A 14946-nucleotide genomic window follows, 5' to 3' on the forward strand; every position below is an offset into this window, starting at 1 on the left:
TGGGATTAGTGCCCTTGTAAGAAGAGACACCAGGGCACACATGCTCCCTCGTGCTCCACCCCCTCTCTCTGTGCCCTGCGAGACCATCCGTAAACCAAGAAGAGGAACCTCTCAAGTACCCAACCATGGTGCCACCTGGGTGTAAACATTTCTGCCTCCAGTACTATAGAGAAATAAATTTCTGTTATTTATGTCACCCCATCTATGGTACAGTTCACCCTTAAACAACACAGGTTTGAATTGCATGGGTCCACTTCTATGGGCATTTTCTTCTACCTCTGCCACCCTGGAGCCAGCAAGACCAACCCCTCCTCTCCGTTCTCGTCTTAGGCTACTCAAGGTGAAGATGATAAGGATGAAGACCTTCATGATGATCCACTCCCACTTCAGAAATAGTAAATATATTTTCTCTTCTCCACGATTTTTAAAAATTTAGTTTGGTGTCCTTTTTTGTTTTTAATTATTTTTCCATAAGTGATTGGGGTACAAGTGGTATTTGGTTACCTAAGTCTTTCAGTGGTGATCTGTGAGATTTTGCTACACCCATCACCCAAGCAGTATATACTGCACCCTATTTGTAGTGTTTATCCCTCACCCTCCTCCCACTCTTCCCCCACAAGGCCCCAAATTCCATTTTATCATTCTTATGCCTTTGTGTCCTCATACCTTAGCTCCCACATATCACTGAGAACATACGATGCTGGTTTTCCATCCCTGAGTTACTTCGCTTAGAATAAAAGTTCCTTGTCAGGCGTGGTGGCTCAAGCCTGTAATCTCTGCTCTTTGGGAGGCCAAGGCGTGTAGATCACCTGAGGTCAGGAGTTCGAGACCAGCCTGACTGACAGGGTGAAACCCTGTCTCTCCTAAAAATACAAAAATTAGCTGGGTGTGATGGTGCACACCTTTAGTGCCAGCTACTTGGGAGGCTGAGGCAGGAGAATCACTTGAACCTGGGAGGCGGAGGCTGCAGTGAGCAGAAATCACACCACCACACTCCAGCCTGACTCCAGGATGACAGAGTGAAACTCCATCTCAAAAAAAATAAAAATAAAAGTTCCTTATGATTTTTGATTCTCAAAGTTCCTTATGAGGCAATTCTCCTGCCTCAACCTCCTAAGTAGCTGGGATGACAGGCGTGCACCACCACGCCCGGCTAAAAAAAAAAAAAAAAAGCATTTTATTTTCTCTAGCATACTTTAATAATACGGTATACAATACATAAAACATACAAAATATATGTGAATCGATTTTATGGTAGTGATAAGGCTTCTGTTCAACAATAGGGTATTCATAAGTTTTGGGTGAGTCAAAAGTTATCTTTGGATTTTCAACTGTGCAAGGGACGTGTATGACGCCCCTAACTTCCACATTGTTCAAGGGTCAACTCTATTTTGTTTTTTGTTGTCGTTGTTGTTGTTGTTTTGAGATGGAATCTTGCTCTGTCGCCCAGGCTGGAGTGCAATGGTGCGATCTTGGATCCCTGCAACCTCCGCCTCCCAGGTTCAAGCGATTCTCCTGCCTCAGCCTCCTGAGTAGCTGGGATGACAGGTGCCCACCACCACACCCAGCTAATTTTTGTATCAAGGTCAACTGTATTTTCTTGCGACAGCCAGAGCTGACTAAGACAGTCTTGAAGCTCAAAGAGGTACAAGAACCTACCCAAGGTTATCCGACCAACAAGCACCTGGAAGGCAGAATAAGGACTCAGGTAGCCAAGCGCCACAGCCACACCATGGTAGAGCTATTCTGCCTTGTAGAGACGCATTGAATCTGTCACATGGTGAATACATCTCTAAATGCATTTGAAAACTCATACGGGATGCTACAGAAACACGTGAGGGAAGAGTGGGTGTCAACATACTCTCCATCTGTTACACTCAGAGTACTCCAACTACAGGAATGAGATGCCTCAAGACAGGCCAAGGCAGAAAGAAGCATCACTATGAACCCCAAAATAGATAGGTTTTCTGGCCAGAGATAGTGGCACACGCCTGTAATCCCAGCACTTTAAGAGGCCCAGGTGAGAAGACTGCTGGAGGCCAGGAGTTTAAGACCAGCCTGAGCAACATAGCAAGATCCCATCTCTACAAAATATTTAAAATATATATATAGCTGGGGATGATGATGGGTACCTACAGTCCCAGCTACTTTAGACACTGTGGTGGGAAGATTACTTGAGCCTGGGAGGTTGAAGCTGTCGTGAGCCACAGTCACACTACTGCACTCCAGCCTGGGTGACACAGTGAGATCTGGTCTCGAAAAAATCATCATTATCATCATAGTAATGTGAGGGGAATTTTAGGTGATAGGTGGTTACTAATTTCAAAAATAGGGGCTTCCAGTTTCTGCTCTAATGATATAGGAGTTAAGAAATGACTTAAGCAAATAGTAAAAATTAGGCGGGTGTGGTGGTGCACACCTGTTATCCCAGCTACCAGGGAGGCTGAGGTGTGAGGATCACCTGAGCCTGGGAAGCTGAGGTTGCAGTGAGCCATGATCACACCACTGCACTCCAGCCTGGGTAACAGAGGGAGACCCTGTCTGGGGGGGGAAAAAAAAGATTTTGCACAAACTTTTATGATGACTCTGCTCTATAATTAAAAGTAATTTCTGCTTTGTTGGTGTTTTCTCACACATTTATCTGGTTGACCAGATATCTGCATATGATAGAGTAAGGATGACCCATTTCCCTCCAAGAAGAACAGCATTGCAAGGGGGTTGAGGATCACGCGTGTGGAATCCAAACATTGAATGCACCGAGACGGTGGTGCATGAAGCCTGTCTGTGAGTTTATGATGAAGCTGCACAGAGCTCCATAGCTGGCTCTCACTCCTCTCTCTCACCCTTTGGCTTCGGTTTAATTACATACACACCCTTCAGAGCTGCTTACGGCCACCACGTCTTCAGCCTTCTGGCATTTTTTGTAAGAAACACTAAACCTCTTTCCAACGTTGCCCTTGGATTTTGTGCGCACGTCTTCTAGCCCCTGAGCTGCTTGACCTGTACTTGCATGGGTACCGTAACACTGGATAGGACAGAAGCTCCGCCCAGCCCCACGTGAGAGCTCTGTGCTCTTCAGGGACCATGTCCTGTTCACACTGTCTCCCTCACATCTAATACAGCCACAATACTCGGCAATATAGTACTCCACCCAACAGGCAACTGACAGTCTGCCAGTGATACAGGAGTTAAGAAGAAATCACTTAGGCAGACAGTAAGGGTATGGGAGTCCTCGGTAAGGCTTTTCTTTCCTTTTTTTTTTTTTTTTTTTTTTTGAGATGGAGTCCTGCTCTGTCGCCGAGACTGGAGTGTAGTGGCGTGATGTTCACTCACTGCAACCTCTGCCTCCCCGGTTCAAGCAATTCTCCTGCCTCAGCCTCCTAAGTAGCTGGCATTACAGGCGCGCGCCACCAACCCCGGCTACTTTTTTTTTTTTTTTTTTTAAGTAGAGACGCGGTTTCACTGGTCAGGCTCGTCTCGAACCCCTGACCTCGTGATCCACCCGCCTGAGCCTCCAAAAGTGCTGGGATGACAGGTGTGAGCCACCGTGCCCGGTGGCTTTTCTCTTTAATGAAAAGCAGCCCCGGCCGGGCGCGGTGGCTCACGCTTGTCATCCCAGCACTTTGGGACGCCGAGGCGGGCGGATCACGAGGTCAGGAGATCGAGACCACGGTGAAACCCCGTCTCTACTAAAAATACAAAAAAAAATTAGCCTGGCGTAGTGGCGGGCGCCTGTAGTCCCAGCTACTCGGAGAGGCTGAGGCAGGAGAATGGCATGAACGCGGGAGGCAAAACTTGCAGTGAGCCAAGATCGCGCCACTGCACTCCAGCCTGGGTGACAGAGCGAGACTCCGTCTCAAAAAAAAAAAAAAAAAAAAAAAAAGAAGAAAAGCAGCCCCAAGTCATTTTCTAACAATGAACAGCCTGTCAAGTCGAGCCACAGACATAGACAAGCCAGCTGGGAACTTGTACGGGTGAATGTCGGCGGGACCTAGGGACTAGACACGTTCAAGATGGCGGCTCCATCTTCCCGGGAGGAACTAGGGACTAGACACGTTCAAGATGGCGGCCCCATCTTCCGGGCAGGAACTAGGGACTAGACACGTTCAAGATGGCAGCTCCATCTTCCCGGCAGGAACTAGAGACTAGACACGTTCAAGATGGCGGCTCCATCTTCCCGGCAGGAACTAGGGACTAGGCACGTTCAAAACGGCGGATCCATCTTCCCAGCAGGAACTAGAGACTAGACACATTCAAGGGAGCGGCTCCATCTTCCCTCCTCTTTGTCAGCCACATGTAAAGTAAGAAAAACAGGACCGAGAGCCCCGACCAGCTACAAAGCCCATTTGCATAAACGATTAGGGTGGGCAACCAGCCTTTCCTGTGGGCTATGTAAATGTCATACTTGATGAAACCAATCTCTGAGCTCTATGTAAATAAGACACCGCCTTCTCAAACTGGACTGTAAAATCCATCACATTTGGTGCCAGCTGGTCCTTTCCGCTTGGAGACCCCTTTCTCTATAGAGAAAACCGTTTCTCTTTCTCTTCTCGTCTCCTGATTAAACTTCCACTCCTAAACTCCTCGTGTGTGTCTTTGTCCTAAATTTTCCTGATGCCCCAATGACGAACCCCAGGGTATATACCCCAGACAATGTAGCCGCTTCACTAACATGTAGAGAGCTTACGCATTGTAATTCCCATCCTCGCAACAGGCAAAGAGCAGAACATACTGAAAGTCAGCAACTCTTGGATCCATCAGAAAATAGAGATAACAAGACTAAATGCTGCCTCAAGACTGGACAGACAGGAGGTAAGTGGAACTGTGCTTGTCTAGGAGTTCCTGCTGGAGCCAGCACCTGATGGACACATTTGCAAGGTAATTATTAAACAGCTGCAGGCTGACAGTAGACAAGCCTAAGTAAGTTAAAAACTCCTGGCCAGGCGTGGTGGCTCGCACCTGTAATCCCAGCACTTTGGGAGGCCAAGGCGGGCAGATCATCTGAGGTCAGGAGTTCGAGACCAGCCTGGCCAACATAGTGAAACCCCGTCTCTACTAAAAATACAAAAATTAGCCAGGCGTGGTGGCACGCGCCTGTCATCCCAGCTACTCAGGAGGCTGAGGCAGGAGAATTGCTTGACCCTGGGAGACGGAGGTTGTAGTGAGCCCAGATCGCACCACTGCACTCCAGTCTGAGTGACAGAGCGAGACTCTGTCTCAAAAAACAACAACAAAAACTTCTAGGGGCCCATCTTAGAGGGGACCTTGTACTTTCACAAATTTTACCTCCGGGAGCTCTACCAGGTTCCCAGGGTGAAGATCAAAGAAATATCCAGTTGTGTGTTACTGGGGGAAAGTAACCACTTGGCAATATTTCTAGGGAGACAGTAGCATTTTGAAATATGCCCAAAGCAATCTGTGTCCTCTCTGCCCTCAAAGTAAATTACTTTAGCACAGTCAAAGCGACCTGGGGGAAGGGAAATCTTCTATTTCAGTTTTTGTTTTCAGGCAGATTTTCACTCTTGTTGCCCAAGCTGGAGTATAATGGTGCAATCTCAGCTCACTGAAACCTCCGCCTCTGGGGTTCAAGCAATTCTCCTGCCTCAGCCTCCTGAGTAGCTGGGATTACAGGTGCGTGCCACCATGCCTGGCTAATTTTTTGTATTTTTAGTACAGATGAGGTTTCACCATGTTGGCCAGGCTGGGCTCGAACTCCTGACCTCAGGTGATCCACCCACCTCAGCCTCCCAAGGTGCTGGGATTACAGGTGTGAGTCACAGCGCCCGACCAGATTTCAGTTTCTGTTAGCTTTCAACAACACTTTTCGTGCATGAGTGATGCTGGCGGCCATGTACTCAGCCATTCCATCAAGGTCCCAAGCAGCAAAGCTGCAAAATGGTTCTGACTCCTTCACTGAAGAAGAGTCTCCATGAATGCATTGGAAAGACTCATGAGATGCTATTGAAGCAAGTAAGGAAAGACTGACTGTGGATATGATCTCTGTCTGTTAGGTCACAGTACTCCAACCACAGAAATGAGATGCCTCAAGGGAGGCAGAGGCAGAAAGAAACCATCACTACCAAGAATAAATAAAGCCAGCAGAGCCACAGTGATGGCCTGTGTGCTGCAGGTGAGCATCACCTTGTTGTAAGACCACAGGCTTTCCTGGCCACCCTGTTCAGTTGGCCTCGTGGTGGGAGTCACTAGACCCAAGATAGACCCAGCCAGACCATCTGGTTGGAACTACCCAAGGAAAGGCCATTGTCAGCACAAAGTCAGTGGAGTCTTAGAATGCACAGCTGTGATGGGCTGATTCCTTCTCCCAAATCCCTATGTTAAAGCCCTAATGCCCAGGACCTCAGAATGTCACCATATTTGGAGATAGAGTCTTTAAAGAGGTGATGAAGGTAAAACGAAGTCACCACGGAGGGCCCTAATCCAGGAAGACTGGGGTACTTATAAGAAGAGATGAGGCCCGGTGTGGTGGCTCATGCCTGTAATCCCAGCACTTTGGGAGGCCGAGGCGGGTGGATCACGAGGTCAGGAGATCGAGACCATCCTGGCTAACACGGTGAAACTCCGTCTCTACTAAAAATAGAAAAAATTAGCCAGGCATGGTGGCACGTGCCTGTAGTCCCAGCTACTCGGGAGGCTGAGGCAGGAGAATCGCTTGAACCCGGGAGGTGGAGGTTGCAGTGAGCCAAGATTGTGCCACTACACTCCAGCCTGGGCAACAGCACAAGACTCCATCTCACAAAAAAAAAAAAAAAGAGGAGGAGATGAGGACACAGACACACACAGAATGACGACCCTGCGAGGACACACTGAGAAGATGGCATCTACAAGCCTAAGAGAGAAGCCTCAGGAGGAACCAGCCCTGCCCACACCTTGATCTTGGACTTCCAGCCTCCAGGATTGTGGGAGAATAAACGTCTGTTGTTTACAAGCCACCCAGTCTATGGTATTCTGTGATAGCAGCCTGAGATGGACTAAGATACCTCATAAGAAAAGGAGATGAGGACACAGACACACACAGAGGGACAACCCTGTGAGGACACAGGGAGAAGACAGCGTCTACACAAGCCCAGCAGAGAGGCCTCAGGAAGAACCAGCCCTGCCTACACTTTGATCTCAGACTTCCAGCCTCCGGGACTGTGGGAGAATCAATGTCTGTTGTTTATAAGTCACCCAGCCTATGGTATTCTGGGACAGCAGCCTGAGATGGACTAAGACATTTCATAAGAAGAGGAGATGAGGACACAGGCACGCACAGAGGAAGGACTCTGTGAGGACACAGGGAGAAGACAGCGTCTACAAGCCCAGCAGAGAGGCCTCAGGAAGAACCAGCCCTGCCCACACTTTGATCTCAGACTTCCAGCCTTCAGAACTGTGGGAAATAAAAGTCTGCTGTTTCAGCGGCACAGCCTGTAGTATTTTGTTATGGCAGCCCTAGGTAACTAATACAACAGGTGTTTCATACTGTTCCTTTCCTCAGGTGGTGTTGCAAAGTACCCCACCATCTTTAGGTGGTGTTAGAAGAGACGGCAACATCTGCCATAACTCCCGGAAGAGTGTTCTACATGTTACACTTTGGGGAGGTTTTCCTCAAAGCATTAGAGTTATGTGAACAATGGGAATCTTTGCACAAAGGAGGATGAGTTCTACTCGGGGATAGTACCTACTAAGAGAGACACGTTCTCTTCTTTTCAATTGCCCTTTAGTGAAGAAATAAAAAATTATTTAATTATTTAGTGAAGATATAAAAAAAATTATTGCATTCTTTCAACAGAGATTCTGCACTTTTACTCCCAGGTATTTATGAAACCTCATGTTGATGCCTGGTGCATAGGCCAGGCAGTGGGGCTGTACCTAAGTAATGCCTGCTGGTTGGCCGCGGGTAGCTGGAGAACCAATAAGATACTCTAATAGTCCATGACATCGGTCTACTCAAGGGCCATGGCTCAAATAGAAGGCTTTGTTGGGAGGAATTCAAAAGAGGTTCCACTGAGAAGGAACCTGTGAATCACAGCTCCCACAATACTTTTGGATTGTGCGGTTCAAACGCCATGTTGGTTTTCTTCCAGCTCTCCAGTCCCGGCAGCACTGAGGCAGATCTGAGTTTCTCAAAGCTGGGCCCATCACCATCAAGATAGTGATGGCGAAAGCAATGACAGAAGAAGTCCAATTTGGAGTAATATTAGGAGCAGTGGTTTTGGTCTAAGGCTGTGCATGCTTTTCTCAGCTCATCATGATCACCAGCAAGGATCCGGATGGACAGGTGGGCACATCTATGCAACCCTAACCTTTCTAAAACCACCTAGGCATAGATATTTTCCTGAAGACCAGTCAGCTCAGCCTGCCTGGATGGGCCCTCATGGCTACTGTCTGATTTGAAAAGTAAACCTATGAAAAGTAGAAAACACTGTGTGAGATCCACACCAATTCTTGACATTAAATCCCTCGAAGGACATTAATATGACCTTCAAATCCTAGCCCCCAGGAAAGCTTCACTTTAGTTTTTTGTTTCCTGGGTATCCCTTCCTACAATCCACTAAGCAAATGCCACACACCCTCCTTACATGCATAAAACAGTGCTGATAATGGATGAAACACATAGGTATCAGCTCATGCCTGCACTTTCAGAGAAAACACTCTTGCTTAGACCATGGGTATGTCAAGCTGCCAAGGATACAAAAGGTAAAACAATCCAAGGGCAACAGGTGGTTCATGACAAAGAACTAAGAGGGCAGCACTGTGATTCCAAAAATCTGGATATGGACGTCAATGAGAGTGAAAGAGTGAATGAGAGAGAGGGGGACGGGGGGGGGGGAGAGGGAGGGAGAGAGAGACAGAGACAGAGAGAAAGGAAGGAGGAGGAGGAGAAGCAGGAGGAGGAGGAGAAGCAGGAGGAGGAGGAGAAGCAGGAGGAGGGGGAAAAGGAGGAGGTGAAGGGGAAGGAAAAAAAAGTAGAAGGGGCCGGGTGCGGTATCTCATGCTTGTAATCCTAGCACTTTGGGAGGCTGAGGCAGGTGGATCACGAGGTCAGGAGATTGAGACCATCCTGGCCAACATGGTGAAACCCCATCTCTAGTAAAAATACAAAAATTAGCTGAGCGGGGTGGCGCATGCCTGTCATCCCAGCTACTCGGGAGGCTGAGGCAGGAGAATCACTTGAACCAGGGAGGTGGAGGTTGCAGTGAGCTGAGATCGCGTGACTGTACTCCAGCCTGGTGACAGAGTGAGACTCCATGAAGGAGGGGAAAGGAGAGGGAGAGGAGAGGGAGGAGAGGAGAGGACAGGAGAGGCAGGGGAGGGGAGGGGGAAGTAGGAGGAGGAGGAGGAGAGAAAGGGGAGGAGGAGGAGAATAAGAAGGAGAAAGAGGAAGACGAGAAGGTGGAGGAGGAGGAAGAAGAAGAGGAGGGGAACGTGGAGGAGGAGGAGGAAGACAGGGAAAAGAAGGAAGAAGTAGAAGGAGGGGAAGAGGAGGGAAGAGGAGGAAAGAAGACAGGGAGAGAGAATAAGAGAGAAAAACAGAGAATGAAGGAGAGAATAAATGAAAGAAGACAGAGAGAGATGACAAAACTACTTGTGAAAGAGACCTCAGTAGAAGAGGAGAATGAGCAAACAGGCTGGTCCAGGCCACTCTAAATGTCTCTAAAATGTTAAAGACTGATGAAGGAGGAGCAGGAAGAGTTAACACACGTCCAAGGAGACAATGTTGAGCGACGGGCAAACTTAGCATAAGGGAGAAGGGGCTCTGGAGATGTCCAGTAATGGGCTAGAGCCCAGGCTCCCACACTTGGTAGTTGTACCCTTCAACCTGGAGAGGCCTCAGCTTTCTCCTCTGTGAAATGGGCCCAAGAATAGTATCTGTCTCAAGAAACCACTTTCTCTGCTCCTTCATCAGAAGAAACTCCTCTTCCACTGCAGTTTTATCATGAGATTGCAGGAATTCAGCCCCACCTTCAACCTGCACCTCTACTTCTTATGCCATTTTCACCGTAACGGAAGTGACTTCCTCCACTGAAGTCTTGAACCCTCAGTGTCATTCATGAAGATTGGAATTCACTTTTTCCCCAATTTCTGTTCATGTGGATATCTTAACTTCCTGCCATGAATCACCAAGGTTCTAAATGGCATTCAGAATGAGGAATCCTTTCAGGAAGTTTTTTTTTTTTGAGACGGAGTTTCACTCTTGTCGCCCAGGCTGGAGTGCAATGGTGTGATCTTGGCTCACTGCAACCTCCATCTCCCAGGTTCAAGTGATTCTCCTGCCTCAGCCTCCTGAGTAGCTGGGACTACAGGCGCCTGCCACCATGCCCAGCTAATTTTTTGTAGTTTTAGTAGAGATGGGGTTGCACCATGTTGGTTAGGCTGGTCTCGAACTCCTAACCTCAGGTGATCCACCCGCCTTGGCCTCCCAAAGTGCTGGGATTACAGGTGTGAGCCACCGTGCCCGGCCCTGACTCAAATTTTGAAAAAAGTTCTACTCTGGGTAAAATCCTATCAAACAGCATCACTTCATACAGAAAAATCTTTCATGACAGAAAGGGTCAATTGATGTGACAAACTTCATTGTTGTCTATTTTAAGAAACTGCGAAAAAGCCACATCAACCCTCAGCAACCACCACCCCGATCAGTCCGCAGACAGCAACACTGAGGCATGAGTCTCCACCAGCAATAAGGTTTTGACTCGCGAAACGTCCAGATAACTGTTAGTATTGTTTAGCAATAAAGTATGCTTAAATTAAACAAACATATCGTTGGAATGGTGTATGGATACACCACAAAACACTCTTAGCATAATGCTCACCATTCACTAAGTGTTCAATCACGAGATTACTAACTGTGCCAATTCCTCTGTTTATCGCTCAGAAGGATGATGCATTTGTCAGGAGAAGCAAAGAAGAAGATTCTTGAAAAGGTCATGGCGACGTTGCTGAAAGGTGGGGGAGAAAGCACGAACAGACTGAATGGGTCCTGTGAAGCTAAAGGCTGTGCGTAGCTCCTAAGAAAGACAATGAGCAGAGATTACGCTGGAGAAATATGCCAGGAAGGGAAGGGATGGTCAGAAGCTACGTAGTGTGTACAGTGATATTTTCACAGTGCTTTTGAAATCAGGGTGTTAATTGGCTAAATGAGCCACTGGCTGGATGACAGTATATGAGCATTAGCTGCTCTATGTCAGCTGGGATTCTAGGAAAACAGATTGTGCCAAACATTTGGATATCCAGAGGAGGCACAATGATTGTGCATTAGAAATAGGACTTATGTTTCCCACCCAACTACCTCTCTCTGGGGCATGACCTGCCATCTAAAAACAGTCCACCCCAATGCAGCCTCCAGTCACTCTGCCAGCTATTGACCTAGAGTCTTGATTCTATGCAACAAGTAAGATCTTTGGATTTTAATCCATTGAGTTTTAGTAAGAATCTTCGATAAGGATATTTCTTCCAGAGAACCAAAGCAGGAGTTGCAAGATTGCAAATGGCGCACTGAGGTCTTAAATATCCAGGCCAGGAATGTGATAAAAAACTCAGGAATTTTCCTGGTCATCGTTGTCTAACATGTATTCGGAATGTACTCTGCTGTGTGCAGCATTTTACAAAAAGACTCACTGGCCAACATTATGGGCATCAGGGGGCTTGATTTCATTTTGCTGAAAAAAAGTTCAACAAAGACGTCCACAAATAGGTGACAGGCAGTTGCCTACTCATTTCTTTGCTCATTTTGTTATTTACTTGCTCTCCTACTTTCTTGCCCTATAAAATGGACACAATACTCAAGCTTCCCCTTAGTGTCAATGTTTACATTCACAATGGGTATAAGAAGGTATTTCGTGATTTGAAAAGTGTGATGCATTTTATTCTTTATAACTTTTTAATGTTTTGAATCTTTTTGAGTCATAACACATAACTTAAAACACACACACACACTGTGCAGCTGTACAAAAATATATTTTTTTAAACTTGTTAGATTCAGTGGGGTCTGTGTGCAGGTTTGTTGCACAGGCAAATTACATGACATGAGAGTTTGGTGTACAGATTATTTTGTCATCCACATAATCAGCACAATATCTGATACGCAGTAGAGACAAGAGTCTCACTCTGCCGCCGAGGCTTGAGTGCAATGGCGCTATCTGGGCTCACTGCAACCTCCGCCTCATGCGTTCAAGTGATTCTTGTGCCTCAGCCTCCTGAGTAGCTGGGATTACAGGTGCCTGCCACTGCGCCTGGCTAATTTTTGTATTTTTAGTAGAGACAGGGTTTCACCATCTTGGCCAGGCTGGTCTCAAATTCCTGACCTCGGGATCCACCCGCCTCAGCCTCCCGAAGTGCTGGGATGACAGGCGTGAGCCAGTATGCCCAGCCCATAGGCAGTTTTTTAATCCTCCCTCTCCTCCCACCCTTCACTCTCAAGCAAACCCCAATGTCTGTTGTTCCTTTGAGGCCACCTGTACTCAATGTTGAGCTTCCAATTGTAAGTGAGAACATGTGATACTTGATTTTATGTTCTCGCATTAGTTTGCTAAGGACAATGATCTCCAGCTCCATCGATGTTCCTGCAAAAAATAATATGATCTTGTTCTTTTCTACAGCTGCAGAGTATTCCATGACGTATATGCACCACGTTTTCTTTACCCAGTCTATCACTAATGGGTATCTGGCTTAATTCCCATGTCTTTGCTATTGTGAATAGTGCTGCAATGAACATTCACGTGCAAACATCTTTACAGTAGAATAATTCGTATTTCTTTGGGTATATAACCAGGAATGGTTGCTGGGTTGAATGGTAATTCTGTTGTTTTAATTCAAAAGTGTGCTTTTTTTTTTTTTTTCTTTTTGAGACACAGTCTTACTCTGTCACCCAGGCTGGAGTGCAATGGCACGATCTCGACTCACTGCAACCTCCACCTCCTGGGTTCAAGTGATTGTCCCTGCGTTAGCCTCTGAAGTAGCTGGAATTATAGGCACCTGCCACCATGCCTGGCTAATTTTTGTATTTTTAGTAGAGACGGGGTTTTGCCATGTTGGTTACACTGGTCTCGAACTCCTGACCTCAGGTGATTTGGTCACCTTGGCTGGGATTACAGGCGTGAGCCACCGTGCCCGGCCGCCTGTTTGCTTTTTTTAAGAGACAAGGTCTTGCTCTGTCAGCCAGGCTGGAGTGCAGTGATTTGAGCACATCTCCCTGCAGCCTCAAACTCCTGGGCTCAAGTAATCCTCCTGCCTCAGCCTCCCCAGTAGCTGGGAGCACAGGCACACACCACCACACCCAGCTATTTTTGAAAAGTTTTTGTAGAAATGGGGTCTTGCTGTGTTGCCCAAGCTGCTCTCAAAGCCCTGAGCTCAAAATGAGCCCCCATCTTCTGAAAGCATTATGATTATGGGTGTGAAGTTTCTTTGATTTTAATATTTTAACTTAATTCATAACAATATGTTTGAATAGGGGCACTCTATCCATCACTATTTAATTCTATAATTGTATGTATTTGCAGGCCCCTCCAAGCCTTTGTGAACCCTGAATATCTGACATGGTGTCAGTTAATTTAGAAAGTTTAGGCCGGGCGTGGTGGCTCACACCTGTAATCCCAGAACTTTGGGAGGCCGAGGCGGGCGGATTGTCTGAGGTCAGGAGTTCGAGACAACTCTGGCCGACATGGTGAAAGTCCGTCTCTACTAAAAATAAAAAAATAAAAAAATAACTGGACATGGTGGCGGGCACCTGTAATCCCAGCTATTCGGGAGGCTAAGGCAGGGGAATCACTGGAACCAGGGAGGTGGAGGTTGTAGTGAGCCAAGATCATGCCACTGCACTCCAGCCTGGGTGACAGAGTGGGACTCCGTCTCAAAAAAAAAATGTTTATTTTGCCACAGTTGAGGACACACCTGTGACACAGCTTCAGGTAGTCCTAACAACATGTGCCCAAGGTGGTCAGGGCACACACTGGTTTTATACATTTTAGGCAGACATGAGACATCAATCAATATATGTTGAGAAGTACACTGGTTCCATCCAGAAACATGGGGACAACTCAAAGTGGGGAGAGGGATTCCAGGTCATAGGTGGATAAGAGACAAATGGTTGCATTCATTATTTTTTGGGTGTGTGTGTGTGTGTGTGTGTGTGTGTGTGTGTTTTAACACTCTCGCTCTGGCACCAGGCTGGAGGGCAATGGTGTGATCTTGGCTCACTGCAACCTCCACCTCCCGGGTTCAAGCCATTCTCCTGCCTCAGCCTCCCGAGTAGCTGGGACTACAGGCACCCACCAAAATGCCCAGCTAGTTTTTTTGTATTTTTAGTAGAGACAGGGTTTCACCCTGTTGCCCAGGATGGTCTTGATCTACTGACCTCATGATCCACCCGCCTCGGCCTCCCAAAATGCTGGGATTACAGGCGTGAGCCACCGCACCAGACTGCAGTAGTGAGTGTTAGTCACTCACTGTGAAGTTCCCTGTGGAGTTTCTTTTTCAAAAGCATTTTGCTGTGGATAACGCATTCTCATGATGTCAGACATCTGCAGTAACATTTATCTAGCAACAAGGTTAATTGCCTTCACATCAACAAAAACAGGTTGTGTTGCCAGCAAAGAGGAATGCCAGTTCTCCTTTCCATCCTATAATAGCTGTCATCAGTACTGGGGTATCCTGTTCACTTTCTCCCATGCTGTGAGATTAATTTAGAGAACATATTCACAGTATTGTTTCTTTTTTGAAACGGAGTTTTGCTGTTGTTGCCCAGGCTGGAGTGCAAAGGCACAATCTTGGCTCACTGCACCCTCTGCCTCCCAGGTTCAAGTGAGCCTCCGGAGCAAGCGCAGTCCTGCCCACACCGTGATTTCAGACTTCTGGTCTCCAGGACTGGAAAAGAATAAACTTCTTGTGGTTTGAAGCCCTCCGAGTGAGTGTGTGGTCATTTATTGCAGCAGCCCTAAGATATATATA

The 14946-nt window shown here is 47.1% G+C and overlaps 1 protein-coding gene across 2 annotated transcripts in view; it reads right to left on the reverse strand.

Moving 5' to 3' along the window:
• DHRSX (dehydrogenase/reductase X-linked) overlaps positions 1-14946 on the reverse strand; it is a 326527-nt gene that overhangs the window by 96207 nt on the left and 215374 nt on the right. The window lies entirely within an intron of this gene.

Source organism: Nomascus leucogenys, chromosome X, assembly GCF_006542625.1.
Source record: "Nomascus leucogenys isolate Asia chromosome X, Asia_NLE_v1, whole genome shotgun sequence".
NCBI lineage: Eukaryota > Metazoa > Chordata > Mammalia > Primates > Hylobatidae > Nomascus > Nomascus leucogenys.